General features: G+C 35.5%; 1 protein-coding gene across 3 annotated transcripts in view; it reads right to left on the bottom strand.

Moving 5' to 3' along the window:
• The window catches only part of Cntn6 (contactin 6), a 393737-nt gene extending 379970 nt beyond the window's left edge, over window positions 1-13767 (bottom strand). Inside the window, exon 1 of one of the 3 annotated variants that reach the window (XM_040738250.1) lies at window positions 13175-13767. The gene's annotated coding sequence lies outside the window, so the exon portion shown is untranslated. The other 2 variants (XM_040738246.1, XM_040738248.1) reach the window with 2 other exon arrangements.
• Window positions 13768-21399: the final 7632 nt, after the last annotated feature.

Genomic DNA, 21399 nt, shown 5'->3' with positions numbered 1-21399 from the left:
CTTGGGAAGTTATAGAAACTAAACAGAATATGCACATAATGATTTGTATACCTGATCGAATCAAAACTACAGTTTCTTAAATTCTACCCATAAAATGCTGATTAATATTGGTATTAATTGTATCTGCAAAGATCATAGATTAGAATACCAACAAAAATTTCAGATAAGCATATCTATCAACAGGGATAACAGGAACATAACTGAACATAGTAAAGACAATATACAGCACACCAAAGCCAACATCAAACTAAATGGAGAGAAACTCAAGGAGATTACTCTACAATCAGGAACAAGACAGGGTTGTACATTCTCTCTGTATCTATTCAATATTGTACATGAAGTTCTTGCTAGAGCAATAAGACAACAAAAGGAGATCAAGTGGATACAAATTGGAAAGGAAGAAGAAAAACTTTCACTATTTGCAGATGATATGATAGTATACATAAGTGACCTGAAGAATTCTATCAAAGAACTCCGACAGTTGATAAACACCTTGAGGAAAGTGGCAGGATACAAGATTGATTAAAAAACAATCAGTAGCTCTATTATATATAGACAATAAAGGGGCTGAAAAAGGAATCAAAGAAACATCTCCATTTACAATAGCCACAAGCAACATAAAATATGTTGGGGTAACTCTAACCAAACAGGTGAAAGGCCTGTATGGCAAGAATTAGAGTCTTTAAAGAAAGAAATTAAAGAAGATACAAGAAAATGGAATGATCTCCCATGCCCTTGGATAGGTAGGATCAACAAAGTAAAACTAGCAATCTTACCAAAAGCAATCTACATATTCAATGCAATCCCTATCAAAATACAAGCAAATTTCTTCACAGGCCTCAATACTCAACTTCAAACAAAAGACCCAGTATAACCAAAACAACCCTGTGAAATAAAGTCAGGCATCACCATCCTTGACTTCAAGCATTACTATAGAGCCATATGAATGAAAATAGCTTCGTACTAGCACAAAAACAGACAGATAGACCAATGGAACCAAATTAAAGACCCTGATATTATCCCACACTACTATGAACACCTGATTTTTTACAAAGAAGCTAAAATTATACAATAGAAAACAGAAAGTATCTTCAACAAATAGTGTTGGTGTAACTTGATAAAGACATGTAGAAGACTGCAGATATATCCATACTCATGGTCATGCACAAAACATAAGTCCATATTCATCAAAGACATCAACATAAATGCAGCCACACTGAGTCTCTTAGAAGAGAAAGTGGGAGGTACCCCACTTTGAGATATCATCTTACACCTGTCAAATGGTTAAAATTAAAAACACCAATGACAGTTTATGCTGGAGAGGATTTGGAGAAATGGGAATGCCTTTCCATTGGTGGTGGGAGTACAAACTTGTGCAGCCACTTTGAAAATCAGTATGGCAGTTTCTCCAGAATATGAGTATCTGTATACCCCAAGATACAGCAATTCCTCTCTTAGGCATATACCCAGAGGATTCACTTTCATACAACAAGGACATCTGTTCAACTATGTTCATAGCAGCATTATTTGTAATAGCCAGAAGCTGGAAGCAACTAGATGCCCTTCAACCGAAGAATGGATATAAAAAGTGTGGTACATTTACACAATGGAGTACTAATCAGTGAAAAAAACAATGGAATCTTGAAATTTGAAGGCAAATGGCTGACACTGGAAGAAAACATCCTAATTGAGGTAACTCAGTCACAGAAAGACAAACATGGAATACACTCACTCATATATGGATACTAGACATAGAGCAAAGTATTACCAGCCTGTCATCCACACCTCCAACAAAGCTGGAAAAAAGCAAGGACCGTAAAAGGGACATACAAGCCCCCCCACCACCAGTGAGCGCCTGAACAAACTGGGGAGGTGGACGGGAGGTAAGAGAAAGAGGAGGAGAGAAGAGGAGGAGGGAGGAGAACATGAGGGATCAGGAAGATTGAGTGGGGAGAGGAATAGAGGAGAGCAAAAAAGAGACACATCAATACGGGGAGCCACTATTGGTTTAAAGAGAAATCTGGCATTAGGGAATTGTACAGATATCCACAAGGATGACCCCAACTAGGAACCTAAGCAATAGTGGAGAGGCTACCTTAAATGCCCTTCCTCTATAATAAGAATAATGATTGCCTTAAATGTCATCCTAGAGCCTTCATCGAGTAGCTGATGGAATCAGAAGCAGAGATTCACAGTTAAGCACTGAGCCAAACTCTTGGAATTCAGTTTCAGAGATGGAGGAGTGATAAATAAAGGGGTCATGATCACAATGGGAAAACTCATAGAAACAGCTACTTGAGCATGTGGGAACTCATGGACTGCAGTCTAACAGCTGGGGAACCAACATAGAACCAACCCTGTCCCCTCCCTCCCCAGAAAATGGGTGTCAGCTAGAAGTACTGGGAAATATATGGGGCCTCTGGCAGTGGAAACAGGATGTATCCCTAATGCATGAACTGACTTTGGGAGCCCATTTCCTAGGAAGGGATGCCTAGATACTCAGGGGAGGTCCTAGGTCCTGCCCCAAATGACTTGACTGACTTTGATGATTCCTCATGGAAGGCCTCATCCTCCCTGGGGAGTGTATGAAGGATGGGATAAAGAGAGTCAGTGGGGGACATGGGAGGAGGGGAGAGGAAACTGGGATTGATATGTAAAATAAGATTGTTTCTAATTTAAATGAAATTCATTAAAAAATAAACAAAGGAACAACTGTATTCTTTTTTTTTCTTCTTTCTTTTTTTATTGAAAGGAGGGAGGAATGGGGAAGGGTGTGAGAAAAGGGGAGAAGGGGAGGACTGAGGGAGGGAGAAGGGGAGGGACAGAAGGAGGGTGCAGGAGAGGACAGAGGCCGAAGGAAAGAAGAGGGGAGATAGGGGAAGGACTTGGGAAACTCCACAATGCGGTGACTGAAAAGACTTTCCAGCCATCTTTAATTCCCTGGTCCCTCTTTATCTGCCACTGTCCTTTCGAACAGCCTTACTGAAAGTCATCTTCTAACAATTCACTCATTTAAGATGGACAAGGGTTTTACTGTGCACATGGTGGTACAATCTCACTGTAGCCACTCTTGAGACATGCCCATTACACCCAAAAGGAACCCAGCACACATATGCACTTACTCCCTTGACAGCTTTTAAGCACAAAGACATCTCGAATAAGATAAAGATTAATGTCAAACAAATCAAAGACGTCAGTTTCCAGCTAGATAGCCACCCGCTGATGGTGGTGTGTTGACATCTCCTTCTCAGGAAAGACTAGGAATAAAAGGCTTCAGACAAGCCTCCACTGAAGCTTCATCCTCAGAGCAACCAGAATAATCTTTAAAGAATTGAACTAGAAATAGGTAGTGCAAAAAACGGAGATGTCATTCCTATGTGCGTTCTCAAAGTCCTCCCTCTGTCCTGGTGCTGTGTTCTAACACATAGCCTGGTGCCAGCTTCTATCAAATAAGTTTGATCTGGAGAGGTTTGGTTTGCTAACCAGTCAATAAAGGAATACAAAATACTCACCATCTATTATTGTTCTGGCATACGGATTCACAATCCCACTTGGCAAATGCACCTTGCTGAGCCACATTAATTTCCTCTATCTTTCAGCATCAGAATGCCACCAGGATTCTTTTGTTGTTTACCCATCGTGTCCACAGAACTTTTTTTTTTAATTTTATTTTCCAGTTTAAATTTAGATAAGAAAAAAGGTTGCTTCACAAGTCAGTTCCAGGTCCCTCTCCCATTCCCTCCCTTCCTCCCGTGCCCTCCCCCCCCCCCCCGTTATCCCCTCATTTCTCCAGGGAGGGTGAGGCCCTCCATGGGGGTGTGCATAGTGTGTCATTTCATATAGGGCAGGGCCTAGACCCTTCCCCAAGAGTTCAGGGTGAGAGTGCACCTCACATTGTTCTATGGGAGTCCAAAGTCCGTGTGTATACTTGGGATGGGTACTGATCTGATGCCCAAGGCTCAGTAGATTCCCTAGGCCTCTTCTGTGTATTCTTAAAGTCCTCTGCAAATCAAAAATAAATGTTAAGGTGATCTTTTATGATCTAGTGTGGCAAATTAACTGAGAAACTCCAGTGCCTGGGAAGACCCGCAAAAAGTAGTCTTGCCAGCTGTCTTGGGTGCATAGTAGCTCTAAGGCAGGTCTGAAGAACTGTTGCCCAATTCAACAATGCCAGCATTCCAACATCTTAAATGGACTTTCCTATGGTGGTTCCCTTAAGAGGCAGACGAAAGCTACTCTATCCAGTCTGCATATTCTGATTACTGTCCAATGTCACGAGATTTTTACTTATATAACAATTCTAGAGGATGCAGCTGGTCAGACCAGAGACTACACCCAGTGGTACTGCTAAGAGACATTCTTCATCCACTAATGTTATATGTGTATGAAAATGGTGTACTGTATACTTTAACACACCGCATACTTTGCATTAAATCCTAAAAGCACAACTATTTTAGCATAATTAAAGAAAGTCCAAAGAGCTCCTATATAGACTACTCCAAATAGCTTCACTTCTTTGATACTTAATGTAGCTAATTGCAATTTTTTAAATTCAAGGTCATAATCATTGTATTATACAAATAAACCTTTGATTAACACACCTTTATAGCTTTTTTTAATTTTTCAAAAACATGTGGAGACAGTGATCTTGTCTTTAAAATATGATATCCCTTTCAGTATAATGTCTTAGATTAGGTTACCTTTAATATCTGTTGGGAAGGAAATGTCTAAACTTTCCAAAATTCCTTATTATGTGTTTCTTTTGTTTTGTTTTTTACAAAGGGAACAATGTTTATAGTTGTGTGTACAGTAGGGGGCTCTACAACAAGAAGTGCATACATTCAAACAAATTTTTAATGATTTAACAAGTTTTGTAAATAATTTTCAGGCTTCTGCAGATGTGCATTCTCACTGTGACCCCCTTGCTTTCCCATGCATACATGTGTCTGCAATACCAGATATACAGGTTTAGAAATTTTGCCTGTCAGTAATTGTTTCCTATGTGTAACGTTTTCTTTGAGATGTTAATGGTGGATGAGTGCTGTGGATGCGAATGTGGAAAGTAATTTTAATCATGAGTAATTGGTCACAAGGTCTAATTGCCGTTTTATTTAACAATGACTCATTGCTTTGTATGCATTAATGTTTGGGTGTAAAGACTGTGTATCCGTAACAGGGAGCTACAGTACTTACATTGACCGACCCGATGTTACACAGACTTTGAGGTGGCCAAATGTAAACTGAAAACCTTAGTTAAAGTGGTGCAATTTTGTATAAGTTAGAATCTGTCGTTCAATAAATTTGGATTGCCATTCAAAAAAAAGGGCATTGATCAACACATTGTACTTCAATGAACTATAATATAGTTTTGGAATGTGAGTAAGCAAACTCCCTGTGCCTAAATTTCCAGGGATCTCAGCACCATTTTTAGAACTACTCTCATATATTCATTGTTACATAAGAGTGAATGCAGGAGATTCACAATAAGTAACAGAAGGAAATAATGAATAAAGAATTCAGAAGACCAAGCAATAAACTTAAATAAACAGTTGCCAAACACTTTAAAGGAAGTTTAGATATAAATGGTAGAATTTGGACGCTTAGTGGCCTTATGTGGAAAATAAGTAAGCCAATAATCCTGTCTGCAAAGAGGACAAATATATTATTATATTTATTCTTCAATAGAAAATACAAAGCTTATTATGTTCATTTATTTATCATCATATCTCACTCAGATATAAGACAAGGGATACATGCTGTTTACGGTTGTGAAAGATAGAAAATAAAATTTGTTGTAATAGGGACCAGAGAGATGGTTCAGTGGATAAAGCATTTTTGTATATATGTGAAGACCGGAGTTTTGATCCCTTGGAAATACATAGGTCAGACATGATGTCCTGATCCTGTAACTCCAGAGTAGGGATCCAGTGTATGGGCAGAAACAAGGATCACTGGGCCTTGCAGATGAGAATTTATTTTCAAGAACTCTCTAAATAGTTTATGAAACAAGAGGTGTTAAATCAATAAAATTTTATTCACAATAACTATAGGGAAATTCAGTTCCCCAACTAAAAGACAAATATTGTGGGACCACACAGTATTGATATTCTTAAGGGAATATTCATCCTGTGCAGAGGTGTCCATTGAATATGCCAATAGTTGAAACATGGGTAAATGCCAGTAAGAAAATTGACAATAAAGGGATAACATTCACAAATAAACCAGGATCTGAGTGTAATTATAATAATTGGTCTTAGTTGTTCAATGCTCAATGAGTTTGGTTGGTTACATTTGTATCTTTATTATTACTCCATTCATTTAATTTTTAACATAGTCTTTTGTATTATATACATATGCGTGATCAAAATAAATACATGACCACAATTTAGGATATGGAGGTAGAAAGAAGGACTATAGAAATTTATGGTTACTCTATTACTTCATGAGCAAATACTTCTGCATTTCATGAGCAAATGAGATATTATACATATCCTAGGACTTAGCATTTATTAAATCTGATTGTTGGGAATGTAATTCACAAATTTGATACTCACATGACTATTTAAATTCCCTGCAGCAAAAGTATATGTATAAATGTTTGTTGCTGCCAAAGGAAATTTAAAAACTTATGTAGCAACCAAAACTGCACTGTGAGAATTGAAATAACATGCAAAATTTAAAATATAGAGCATACATACACTATATTAAACACATTGAACCTACAATAGAAGCCAAAATGTAGATTATATTTATAATAGTGAACACAAGGATATATTTCAATAAAGTGAACTATTGAAAATATAAATATGTGAATGTGTGTGAAACTGGAAGTAGATTAAAAGTATCTATGCTTTATTTTAAGACATCTGTTATAGTTTCACATTTATTATTAGTTTCAGATGCGTGAGTTAATTTGTGGGCATATACTGGTCACATTTATGTTAATGTGATAAAATAATGACCAAAACCAATTTGAGGGAGAACTTATTTGACTAATACACCCAGAGAGCTAATTTCCCTAATACTGAGAAAGTTAGGACATACTGACAGGGCAGGAAATTGGTTGATCACATTTGATTTACACACAGGAAGGAGAGGAACTGCTATTAGTCTACAAGTTTTCCAAACCAGAACACAGATATATACTTCTATCAGCTAGGGTGCACCTCCCTAAATGATCCAAAACCCCACAATGCTCAAATTGGAGTATTCTGCTGAGGACCAAGTGCTCAAATAAGAGCCTAAGAGGAATATTTCTTATTCAAACAACAACAGGGAATTATTATTTTAAAATAAAACAGTGGAAATGAATAACAAAAAATCAAATGCAGAAACATTTTGTAATTTTTGTGGTAAAAGTAGTTATAGTATACTCTCCTTCTATTCTATGCTGTGCTTTTATGATCAGAAAAATAAACAAACTTTCTTGGCCAGGTCAAAATACCTTTGGAATATAGAATGAAGCCATTTTTAACCTGTATGCATCCACATATTAGCTTCTCTGAGTTTTTCCACACTTTTCTCATGAGCACTATTTTCATTTCCAGTTTGGTGACTTCCACACCAAATTTAATTTTCTACTAAATACCCAATACAATTGATAAGACGATGATTACAATTTTCATTCTGTTCATTGCTTTATATTATTTTTACTCAATTGATTCTAAAGCTAATAGACAAATATTATAGTAGTAATAATATAACTATAATGAACCAATGAACACTTAGAAAGCTTATTAATTGCTGGGCTTTCTTCCAAGATATTTTCACAAATTAAGCCATTTCAATCTCTTTATAATACTGTGAAGTCGATACTGTTATTATCTCTATTATAAATGGAGAGACTGAGATGTAGAGTCCATTGAGACACTGGGACAGATACATATGGAACCTGAAATCTGAATACACAGACTCCAGAATTTTACTCTCATTTATTTTGCTATGAAGCTAAAGTTGACCAAGAACCTACAATTCTCTTGCCCAAGTGATGAAGTTAGAGACTTACAGACATGTCCCATCACACACACACACACACACACACACACACACACACACACACACACACACACCTCCATTTCAGGTACAGCAGCTTCTGTTGATGTAAATCAGAAGGGTCACAATTTTGGAGCAAAAATCTCATCAAAGAATCCTTTCAAAAAAGAAATATTTATACTGAAATCTCACAAAACAAAGATATTTTTATTCATGTCTTGTTCTACAGAAACAAAGAGAAGAAAGAATAAAAACATAGTTATGGTGTTGGGAAGATACAAACAAAAACAGCTAAGTCTTTCTGACCCCAGAGACAATATATGTGGGCGCAATGCCAAACACACAACCTGAAACAGATTTCAATTGTTTCCAAACACTAAAAACTTATACTTTCATGGGGAATTGGAGAAAACTTGCCAAGTAAGTGTTTATTTATTTTTGTCATTGTTAGATGTTTCTCTATTACTTTAAGACAATATTATATCTAAAAACCTGCAGTTGGGGAAATGGCAGGAGACAATATTGAGAGAGGGAAAGATTTCTCCACAAGTTTCCTCCATGGAGACAGCTAACTTAAAATATTTTAGCTTAGGTCACTGACTCAGCTGAAAAGTGTGAGAAGACACATACCTCAAGATAACAAATCTGGCAGGTGTATATTGTGGGTATAAAAATTATATTAAAGTTCTAAATACTAGGGATTATATAGCAAATACCTAATATCGTAATGCTTTGCAAAGAGTTGAATTCATTACTAAATTCATTTCTAAATCTGTAGAGGAAAATAAAATGATATCAGAGATGAACATTATAATAGAAAATATGATATAACAAATCAATTGAGATAATAATAAAACAAAGTGCAAAGTTTAAAAATTTAAAAAGGTATGAAAGATGAAAAATTAAGATCCAACATGGTCACAAGTGGTGATTCAGAAGAAAGGAAGGAAGAATAAAAGAAAAGTGCAACATTTGGTTTGTACATGATCTCCAGTATTAGGTAGGCAAACTAAAGACACAGAGCTAAAAAACTTGCTGCAATGAATGTTATTTGACAATTCAACAAAAGCTCAGAAGTAGGATTTGGATAGTGGCTCCTTTTCTAAAGAACGAGAATCAGTTCCTATGAATGATTTTGGGTTACACACCCTCTTGTAGTACAAATATACACAAAACATATCATAACAAATATGCATTTAATTCTTTTAGTTTATTTGAAATGCCATAGGATAATAAAATGTTAATAAAGATGAAGGAAAGATTGGAGAATGAATACTACCTATTAAGATTATAAAATCTTAGATAGTGATTTCTCAATTTGGTCATGTACAATACCTAAATAACTTACAAATTGTAATAGCCACTATGTTGATATGAATATTATTAACTTTTCATTAATAACTTACATGAAAAACAGTTGTATGACTTTTATATTAATTAATTAATTTTAATTAATTATATTTAACAAATGAGTGGTAATTTAATTGTGATTATATTCTTAATCCCACCACAGTAGTATTTCAGATCATCTGCATTATTTCCTTGAACTTCATGTGTAAAATATAATTATATTACTTTAAGTTTAAAAAATATTAAATTATTGGTAAGCAACTGTTGTCTTAGACTAACCAATTACAGGAATATTTTAACAAAAATTATGAACATGAAGAATCATGAAACCATTCATCTGAGAAATACAAGTCATATAAGACAATAGCTACAATTTCTGGGTAAAATCTTTAAATATGAGATGTCTGTAGGAATGCTTACAAATATGTATGTCTTTATGAAAGCATGACTTGATTCAAACATGATAACTTTTGTTGACTGTGAAATGTAAAATAGTGATTGGGCATACAACAAACATTGAACCTGTACTGTCTTGTTATACATTTTCTGAAAGTGAAATCCTCCCACCCAAGAAATAGTGATAAATGTTGTTAGGGAAAGTGTTACATCTTTCAAATTTGAAATGAATCTAAAATGAAGGTATTGTAATTACCATAATGTCAATAATATAAATAATACAATATAAATATAATAAACCTCTGAAATGTTTATTATATTATGTATGTGATTTATATTACTATCAAAACAACAAGAAAAGGCTCAAAGAATAATAGAATAATAGTGTTCTTATGAGTAATCTCGATCTGGTATGCTTATTTGTTCTTCATATTTTTACTCTTTTGCAAGCAATTTAGATTGTCCTACCTTCTACCTATTGAACATCCTACTAAGCTTGAGAATTAACTTAATTAGAGACTTTAAACTGCTCTACACACTGTTTGGCAGGAACATCTAGGACCAGATATCAACCTTCTACATAATCCCAGAGCCTCAAGTAGTGAACAGGAAATTTTATGTCACTGGTTAGACATTAGAAGTTGTAAGGACATGAAGAATGGACTACTCCCTTATAAAAGAAAAAGGAAAAAAATAGGTCTGGAACTTCAGGGTTCTTCTTCTCAGAGGTACAAGAGCTGAGCCATCTTGCCCTGACAAGACACATGGCAGCTCAACTGCCAAGAATTTTCATAATTGATCATGGTCTAAGCCTAGTTCTGAAGCCCTGAACCTTAGAAGACTACTGTATGATAAGTGGCTTTACATGCTACCCCCCACCCACCCACCCCCACACAAACAAGATTCAGTGCAATTAGGTCCGTCAATTGCCTAGACAGGAATAAGCATTTCAAGAAACTTGTCTGTACTATATACTTTAGACATAAATAAATCTCATCTGAAATATAAAAGAACACAACATGTCTCTGACCATTCCCCCCAAACTTTGAGAGAGTTCTGTTCTCCAATGATCCACTTAGCCACTGCCAACAATCATCCATTGAGAGTATATTCTATACTTGCTAATAAACCCCACGATTCTTCTACACTATCCTTTCATGTTTTAATTTTTAATTCTTCCTCCAAACATCACAAAATTAAGGGTCTGAGAGGAGTTCCAAGAAAGATTCTATTGACAATGATGTGCATTTTGGAAATTGGTTAACAGTTAAATAGGTATTAAAATGACTCCAAATCATTATTTTTTCACAGTTTTTGTCCATTAACTATAGATTATTTGTCTGAAACTAGTATTTTTACTGCAAACAAATATATAACAGAAATTTGGGCACTTATATCACTTTACCTTCTTTTGTTTTATAGATTATAATATAATTCTTCTGCAAGGATATTTGTCAAATAATGATGATACCATCACAATAAATACGGCCTATTATTAGCAAGAAGGCTATAGTATAAGAAACCACTCTCTATAAAGTGCCTTTCTCCCCATCTCATCTTATTATGAGAATTTTAGGTACAAAGAAATAACACCTCAGGATTGTTATTTTTAGAGGCTGTGATGTCTCTTTTAAGCTTTCATATTTTATTTGCTTATTTTTACAAAGGACTGACTGAAGCTTATGTTACCATACTCTACATTACATACAAGTATAAATATTTAGATAAATAACTAAGTGAATATTTCATAGTTCTCGTCCTTTTTTAAGGAAAATCAAAAGGAATAAATCTTCTTTTATACTATTTTCTCTCATCTAAAGACTAGAAGCCTATAGTCAATTTAATATACTTCATACTGTCTACAAAAACATAATTCATTCTGTGTGGGCTGGGAATGGTTAGCTCAGAACAAATCATCTGCCAAGCAAAGAAGTAAATTCAGTTTCATTAAAGAAAGTTATACACATGTCTTGAAAATAAAATTATGACAGTTAACTATAAATGCTCAATGGAAATAAAGAAGCACATTTGATTTTAAGTGATGGGCTTCTTGCTAAGAACTGATAACTTATGCATTTATATAACCTCATATAAGCCCCTTATATAAAAGTTTCTTGATTGAAAATCTTTATACTGCATAGCCATGATTATGCTAAAAAATATGTGAAGCATCAAAGATGAAATGACTGTATTTCTCTTTGCTATACAAATTGTGCCAGCATTTTTGGGCATATGTTTGCTTTGTGGAAATGCATGCATTTACACATGTTGGTTGAGGGTAGAGAAAACAATGGTCAAATATATTATTTCATTGTAGATTGCAGTGGACATAAATTGTCGACATATTTCAATAACAATGGGTTTTAAAATGATAAACAAATCCATCGGATAGATGAAAATTGCTTAGAACAAGAGATTCAATAACCAAAATATGGTTCCTTGGTTTATAGTTATCTTTGAGAACACAGTCACTATAGAAGATCATGTATCCCTTATTATCAAAATGATTCTGTAAAATGCCACTGTTCTCCCTGTTTTTTTTTCCTTCCTCAGTATAACTTCTGTTTGCTAGTCTGTGAATGCTTCTCAGAGGAGAGAGTCAGGATGCTGATGATTTAAACTTAAGTAATTTTCATTAGGAGAAACAAGAATTTTGAGTTCCAATCTCCCCCAAATCCCCAGTGTTACACTCTCACGTTAACAGTGGGGCCATATGTCGTGGCTAATCGGAGAACTCTGCAAAGTTTGCTTCCCAGCCATCAACTTCTGAAACTTTCATAAAGTATTCTAAGATTCTTATCATAACAGACTTAGGTGGTGTACTTGAGGAAGAAGTGTGATTCTACAAGCCATTATCTGTAAACTGGATGCAACCAAAATGCCAGAGGAAATTTGCTGTACCCATTTGACCTCCACACTCGTGTTTCTCCAGTTGTGAAAACCCTCCCCCAGAAAACTTTTATAACCGTTCCTTTAAATCATCTGCGGACACTGCAAACCCCACCCCTCAGTCCTTGGAGGAAAAAAAAAATACCAGTCACATCTTCCGATCTGTCTGCCTTTACAGAAAGGGCGTGTAGCCACCGGAAAGTACCAGAATTAGCACTGTCATCCAGTCTTGCCCATTAGTTTTACTGCAGCAAAGACTAGTGAAATACTGAAAAATATACCTGTAGTGTCACTTTGCCTGATTTGATCCAACATCTCCCAGTACAGATCCAATACATTTTTTTTTCTCCCACAGGGAATAAATGTTGTTAAACCATCAGTATCACAAAAACACAGCATCAATGAAACAGCCACTCCCCCCCCACACACAACCCCAGCTTTTACCTGTTATACTAATACAAAGAGATAGAAAGCAAGAAAAGCTGCAGCTTGCCCAGCAAAATTCTCATTGCAGCAGACAGCGCAATTCTGTACTCACGGATCTTACCAGGGAAATGTCTCGGGATCTTTACAATTTTTCTGCAGAACTCTGTCTGGAGCCTTCACCCAGGCATGCTGTGCATCCAGGCAGAACCAAGCCGTATGGAATGTCTATGCAGCTGGGAGATAATGGGACTCTTTTTCCCAGCTGGGACTGCAAGCCTTTTATCCACTGAGTATTGCGTGGCTCCTCTCTGGTCTTAAGCATGAAATACGCTCCTCTCCTGCTGCATTCCTGACGGAACCTAGACAATTAGTTCTTGAGGCACATGTGCAAGGCTCCCGTTCAGAATATTCAAAGGGAAAATTCTCTCCACACTGTAAGCCAGTTATGTCTTCCTCATTCTTCACAGACTCAGGCAGCTGGGAGCAGCTGCCATTCCAGTGGCAAGAAAGATTAAATTCACCCCCCCCCGTTCTTTGACTAGATACAGTCACTCCTGTCGGGTCATCAGAAAATAATTCTTATTGAAAACTGGGTCAGACTAACTACTTATTAGGTATCCAACAGGAAAGGAAGTAGTCTTTTCTTCCTCTTCTTCTTTTCTCTGCTTTCACTGCATTGTCATTTGCAAGCAAAGATTAAGCTGGTCAAGGGTTTGCACCGATTTAGACTGTTCAAACGTAAGCTTTCTGAAGCATGCCAGCAGCTACTGGTGCTAATTAAGAGTAAAGAGAAAAAAGAAATAAAATCAAAGGGCTATCACTAAAACCCTTCTAAGTTAAATATGTGCATTAGGCTTCTTAAAGACAGCAAATTACATAAAGTAGAGTCAAATAGACCAGCTAAATAGCCTTGCTCTCATAAACAGTGTTTACAGTCTCCAGGATAGAGTAGTTTACCTGTGTTTGTGTAATAGTTCTGTTTAAAAATAATTAAATAAATAAATGTTCTTTGTGTTGCACACAGAGCTCTCTGACTAAACTTTTTAATATTTCTGCATTTGAAGAGACTGCTTGGGCAATAAAAGCCAAGATGCATACAAAGCATATGTGTATATATAGAGAGAGATCCTAGCACATACAAACATGTCTATAACACAAGATTATTTTCAGGTCCTGACATAAAGAAAGTATATCTTTGACATCTGCAAGTTTAAAAAAATTTGAAAAACTAAATTATAAATGGAGTTAAGTCAGAAGGTAACTTTTGGACTTACTTTGATTTATCCCCTAAGCAAGGCCTGTATAACTAGATTGTTTGTTGCCCATAAATTTCTCTGTGACTATAGATACCCAGCAGGTCATTTGTCCACATGGGTGACAAATCGTTAATAAGAGATTCATAGGGATGTTGTTGATTACTTTGCTGTTGTTGTTTATATTGGGACATGGTTGTATAATTCATTCCATACTAGTATCTGTGTTTCCTGTCTTAGCCTCCCAAGTTATGGGATTATAGGCACCTATCATCATGTTATACCGATATGATGGGACTTTGTACATACATAATCTTCCTTCTAATTGATGGTAGGACCAATGTGATGAACAACTTTATAGCAATATGTATCTTAACATAATGTATAAATTTTAACTTTAATTTTGTAGACATGAAAACAAAATTTTAACATATCATTTGTGTATGAGACAACCAGTTATCTAGTAGTAAACTAGATTTTCTCAAGAGGTGGAATTCATTTTGCTTAAGCTATATTCCTTTACATTAGTGTCCACCATTCCAACTTCCCATGCTCCAAGAGAGTTGACTGTCTTCCTTTTTATATCACTAAGAAAGGAATGTAAACAAATTTTATTCCTCTCCTATCACTGTATCAGAGCTTGCATCAGTCACTCTGTCTGCAATACAGACTTCCCTAGTGCTCCTTGGGGTGAAGAGTGTTTTATCCTCAGACCATGCCCCTATGTCACCTCGACAGCCATACTACTTTCTGAACATGTGCAAGGCTATTCAAGCCATTTCTCTGTCTTTCAGAATTATCAGGTCTCCCTCTTTTCTCCCCCTTCATGCTTGTAGCATAGAGATCTGCTTTTGTACTGCTAAGTCTTTGAAATTACTCATGTTTTTGATATCTCATTTCCTCTAGATTCTGCTCCATTTCCAGGCTTCTTGTTATTATAATATACCCTGAAAAAAACCTCTCTATATTCATTACCTCCAATGTAAATGTTCTGATCGTTGCTTGAATCCAGCCTGATTGGTCTTTTGTCCCCACATTCCGCATAAGTAACTCTTGTCATTGTCAAAACTGGATTACACATTTAAAAATCTCAGTAGTCACTTTGCACTCCTTGTTTTACTTGGCAGAATGTCAATGATTGCTACAGTTGGCCATTTTCTCCTTGTTTAAAGACTGTCTTTACTTAACTTCCCATTTTCCTTTCTTGTCCCCCAGTGGCACCTCTTGAAATGAATTGACATCTTCACTTTTTGAATTGTTAAACAATAAAGATCAAGAACAGTATAAACTAAGTCTAGGACAGAGACGTTACAAATTTTTTTTCTGGGGATAACAAAAAATTTCCCAAATAAGTGAAGAAATACACCATATCTTCATTAATCTTTAGTATTTTTCTAATTTCACCTGGTTTATATTTTGAGAACAAACAAAACACATAAATTGAAATGATTAATGCCAGAGTTGGAGCCTCTACCATTTGCTTTTATGCCAGGTTACATAAAGCAGACTATCATTGCACTTACCAGAAAAAAATCAAACACATTTCACATCTCAATTTCTACAAACTGACCCTCACATATGTGGTCAACTGATTTTAGATAAGGGTGAAAAATGAATTAAATCACAAAAGCATTATAATTTAAGAAATGATATTTGAACTAATGTACAATCACTTAAAAGGTGTAAACATATATTACTCCATATATTCAGCAGGTAACTAATATTTTCATAACTGACATTCATATCTCAGCCACAAAAATCTGAAACAAAACATAGAAATTTGAACTTCATGAACATTAAAAATGACTATGGTTGTTTCAATAATAATGACTCTCATAGGTTTGAATACTTTATCCTCATGTGATAAAATTGTTTGGACAGATTAGGATGAGTGACCTTATTGGAGGAGTTGTGACACTGAGGGAATGCTTTGATATTTCCAAAATGCCTCTCCCAGTGTCAACTTGTTTCCTGCTTACAGGTCAAGATATAAGTTCCCAGTTGCTCTTGTGACTATGCCTTTACTGCGCCATCATGGACTCTAAGCTTCAGAAACAGTAAGCCAAATTAAATGCACTGTTTTATAAGTTCCCTTGGCCATGGTGTTTATCACTGGAATAGAAAAGTAACTAACATAGTGACTAACCTTTGAGATATGTAACAAAATGATTTTTGAAAATCAATAATAAGAAGATAATGAAGGAGTTAAAATGAAAAAAAAACTATGAACAGAAACTTCACTGAAATATCTGAGAGATGTTTAAGCATATAAAAATATTCAACAAAAATTTTCAATTTGTGGCTGGAGAAACGTCTTAGCAGTTAAGAATGTAGACTGCTGTTACAGATGACCCAGGTTCAATTTCCAGCACCCAACTGGCGATTCACAATCATCTGGCTCTCTGTCCAGGGACAAATCCTCTTCTATCCTCTATGTACACCAAAGATACACCTGGTATATAGACATACATACAAGAAAATAAAAATAAATAAGTATTTTAAAAAGTTATTTGAAAAGTAACTTAAAAATGCAACCCTACTGGTCTGTGGTTATTCCACCAAACTCCAATTTTCTAAAGAAACCTCAGTTATCTTGCTTATTAAATGAAAGAAAAAGGATGTGTGCATATGGGGGAGTTCTTAGCAACTGTTGGATATATAAATGAGTGCTACCAATGTGAAATATTTGGCTAATGCTCAGACAATTAATAGCTTTCCCTTGAGCTAAAATTAATTCTTTCCCTGGAGAATCCTATACCCATCCTTGATTACATCATATTTTCATCTTACCTATCCACCTATTTTCAGTTTGGAAGGAAACCCATATTCCACTCATGGGTATATCTTACTTGCTTCTGAGGGCTGTTATTTTTTTTAACCCTCTACTTATACCTATATTAAAATATCTCCAATAAATATTTCCAACTTTATTTCTTCAGTAAGTTCTGAAACGCTTTTCAGACTGAACCAACAATGAAATTATAATCATGTGATTACACTACATACCCATTATTTAAATAGTTTGGAGCTCTAGAGATGTTAAGAACACATGCTCTTCTTCCAGATGACTTGAGTTCAATTCTGAGGACCCAAGTTGTGGGGCTTACACCCACCTATAACTCCAGATCCAGAATTTCTGAGAGCCTAGAACACTGTGAGAGGTGAGGAAATATGATCTCTAATTGTATAAGAAATGAAGGCAAGCAAGCCACGGGGAACAAGCCAGTAAGGACACTACCTCCATAGTGTCTGCTTCAGTTCCTTCTCCCAAGTTCTTGATTTGAGGTCTTGCCGTTTCACTTTGCAACGATGGTCTCTTACCTGGAAAGTGGAATACCCCACTCCCCACAAGATGCTTTTGTTTAAAGTGTTTATCACAGCAACAGAAAACAACACAGGAAATCCTCTGACCATACATAAGCCAAAGCATGAACATGTCCCAAATGCTAAACAAATACTAATGAAAAAATCATCACAAATTTTATTGCAAAAACATCTTTACTTGTATACTACCTCAATGCAAATAAAGCATGTGTACACAAGAGAATATTCAGGGATTATTTACAGATTTTTTTCTTAGAAGAACCAAATTAGAACAACACTAAAGTCCACCCACAGATAAAAAGATAAACACACTGTGGCACATTAATGAATGTAGCACATGTTAGAAATAATAAGAAATAAATCACTGATATGACTTTGGATGAATTCCAAAAATATCATGGTAGGAGAAAATATTCTAGGATAAATAAAACAATTCTGTACAGATAGAAAAGAGAGAGACTAGATTGGGACCAAGGTGGTAGATTAATTATGTGTGGGCAAATGGGAACATTTAGGTTAATGAAAAGACCTGTTTTAGATTGTGGCAGTGGTGACAGGGATATATGAATTTGACAAGCCTTATCAAGTATACAAGTGGGTACACTTTATTTAACGGAAGGTATAACCTAATGAAGTTTTCTTTTTATAAATTAAATGATGACAGATTTCTCTTTAACAGGATTTGAGAGTGGGGGAAGGATGGCAAGCAGTGCTTCTCTCCTTCCTAACATTCTTATGGAATACCAAGGCTTCTCACTTGTCAAATGAGAGGCGTTCTGATGAACTAGTCATCAATGTCATTAACTTCAGACCTCCCAACACCTCAACCTCCTCTGTTTCCTGCAATTAGTAAGTTATTGCTTTTTTTTCTTTTTTTTTTCTTTTTGGTTTTACGAGACAGGGTTTCTCTGTATTGTTTTGGAGGCTGTCGGTCCAGCCCGGCATCAAACTCACAGAGATCTGCCTGCCTCTGCCTCCCGAGTGCTGGGATTAAAGGCATGCGCCACCACCGCCTGGCAAGTTATTGCTTTTATAAGATTGTCTTGTGGCACAGCAACCTACAATGGGTTAATAATCCTCTTACAGGCATGTCCAAACACTTTATATTGTAGCAAGATGATGTTGTCATCTATAAATTTCATACTGAATCCTGTGCAATTAAGTTATAAAAATGAGTGTCAAAAAGCTCCTAATAATGTTTTAATGAAGTTTATGAACTGGACTTTGTTTATAGCTATTCTGGTACCCATGAGGTCACATGTGGTCTATGGGCTGCAGGTTGGACATACTTGCTTGAAATCATGAGTGATTATATTAACTTCTTAATACATATGTGCTTTGAAGATACATAGTATAGTACCCTAATAATGTACCATCTGTTTATTGGTTTTGCTATTTGGTGCTTGGTATTTAGTTTAAATACTATGATTCCTGAGTGAAGCTACTTTACATAACCCATGCTTGGGATATATTTTATAATACATGTCCTCTACCTATTATAGATATTACCAAACTATCAAGGATTTTCTATAATTTCCTAAGTTTCTTACGCATCAGACATGAATTCTAAAATCTCATTTGGTTGTTACTACAACCTTCAGAGGAAGGTATGTTAGCTTTTCTTTAGTGGCAAATGAGGCTTGGAAAAAATACACTAGTTTGCCAACATCACGGATATTAAAGGTCAGGTAGAGATTAGAATCTAGGTGTGCTTGACCCTAATATCTGTAACCTGAACTTTAAGCTGGAAGCCTAACTACATTTACTGCTGCACCAATATAAGACAAAAGTAAAAACTTTTAAAATGTTTATTTCGACTTTATAAAGCATAATGGAAAACTTTGTATACAGATAAGATTTTTAAGCTTCAACTGGCCAGACTTTTAGCAATTAAGTCGATATTTAAGTTCTTTCTTCTTTAAAGAGCATTTTATGTGCATGGAAGTGGTGTGAATCTAAATATTTGTCTCATCCTTCCACTTTGTTTTATATCAAATGGTATCAAAATGTTAGATCCTATTTATGTGTATAGTTTTCTTTTCTATGTTGGTAACAGAGAAAACAGGATTAAAATATCAACAGAAATAAACTACACCCACCATGTTTACCATTTGTTAGGTAAAAGCACACATACAAAAAAAGGATGAATGGTAATAGTTTCCATGGTCTTTTGCCCCAAGCAATTTTTTCACTTTATTCTACATATGTATAATTTTACAGATATTCAAGTTTTCACTACCCCATGGACAAATAAAGCAACAGCATTTCACCATGAAATGTATTGCTATTCAAAGGCAAAACAGTGAGTGAAATGAATGTATTCTCCTTCAATGACATGGTAGGAAAATGTACATTTTGGGAAGCTATTGCAATAATTCAGTTCAGGTTCTTTGAATATATACATGTAAAAATAGAAGACTTGTTACACACACTATCACTTTCAACAGGGGGTAAGACAAAGACTCTTCTGACATGAATTGTTTTGTTTCAGCCCTGGAAGGACACTGGAAAATCATTCCATGGAACTGCTTGCCACCTGCTGCTCCCAACACTGAATTTTAATGAGTGCCAATTGCTCTGCAAGAGTCTCACTATTTTAGAAATATTATTTAACACGAAGCCCATTGTGCTCTCTCTAAATTGCAGGGTAAATTGCTTGGGCCCCAGTGAAAATAAATGTATTTCATTAATGCTGTTCTTCTTCTAATCTTTTTAACCCTGAAGACTGAGCGATTTCCCATGCATAATAATTACGGCTATATCATCTTTCCTAGTCACAATGAAGAGGTCAGAACACATAAATTCTACAATCTGGATATTCACTAACAGATTAGTGGCTTAAACAACTGTTCTGCCTTCTCCATTCTTGTCTGCAATTTATGATATATACAAACCATTGCCTTGACTTTCAATGTTGGCTAGACACAGACAATATGAGTTTAATCAGTTTTCATTGAACAGAATTTAACTATTAGCCTAATGACATCATTATCTGCAATACTTCATATCCTTATCTTTTGCAGACAATACACTGTATTTCTTTCATAATCTAATGGTAGATTGATTAGCCTCAGTTTTTCACTGCTCCTTAGATATGCTATCATGCTAGAGGTATATCCTTTGTAAAGAATGTCCCTTTGACCCTTGATTTGGGGTCTAAGTATGTTAATGGCTTAGAGAACTCATATAATTATAGAGGCACAGAGCACCAATTAATGGTATAGGCTTTGAGAATATTTTATGTGATTCATCCTACCTTCTTGCACATCTGCCACTGAAAAAAACAAACAAAGAAACAAAAAGCTAGTTATGTTCACATGAAAGGACATTGAATAGCCTGGAACAGAGCTATTCTGGTTAATACAGAAATGTAAGTAAGAAACTGAGATTCTCAGCCAAGTCCATTCTACTTGACCTGACCCTCTGCTCCTATAGACACAGAGAAAAGATTGATGGCTGCCTTAAATCACTGAATTATGAGATTTTCTGTACAACAATCACTAGTCAGGACATATCTCAGTTCCTTGTGGAAAATAAGTTGTAGTAGGCTCTATCCTCCGTAGGGCAGATTCTTTCTTATAGCCTTCATGTCTTTTGTCCCATATGAATAATTGATTTGAAAATGTAACCTTGAATACTAAGACTAAGAGAAATGGGAAAGCTGGAGAGATGACTCAGAAATTGAGTGTTCTTCATTCTCATTCTTTCATGTAAGTAGGGATTCTCACATTTTCCCTCCAGAAAAATGATTTCCAATGATTTCTTCTGA

The sequence above is a fragment of the Mesocricetus auratus genome, unplaced genomic scaffold (genome assembly GCF_017639785.1).
Source record: "Mesocricetus auratus isolate SY011 unplaced genomic scaffold, BCM_Maur_2.0 Super-Scaffold_100676, whole genome shotgun sequence".
NCBI classification, from domain to species: Eukaryota; Metazoa; Chordata; class Mammalia; order Rodentia; family Cricetidae; genus Mesocricetus; species Mesocricetus auratus.
This window is presented reverse-complemented; position numbering and strand designations above follow the sequence as displayed.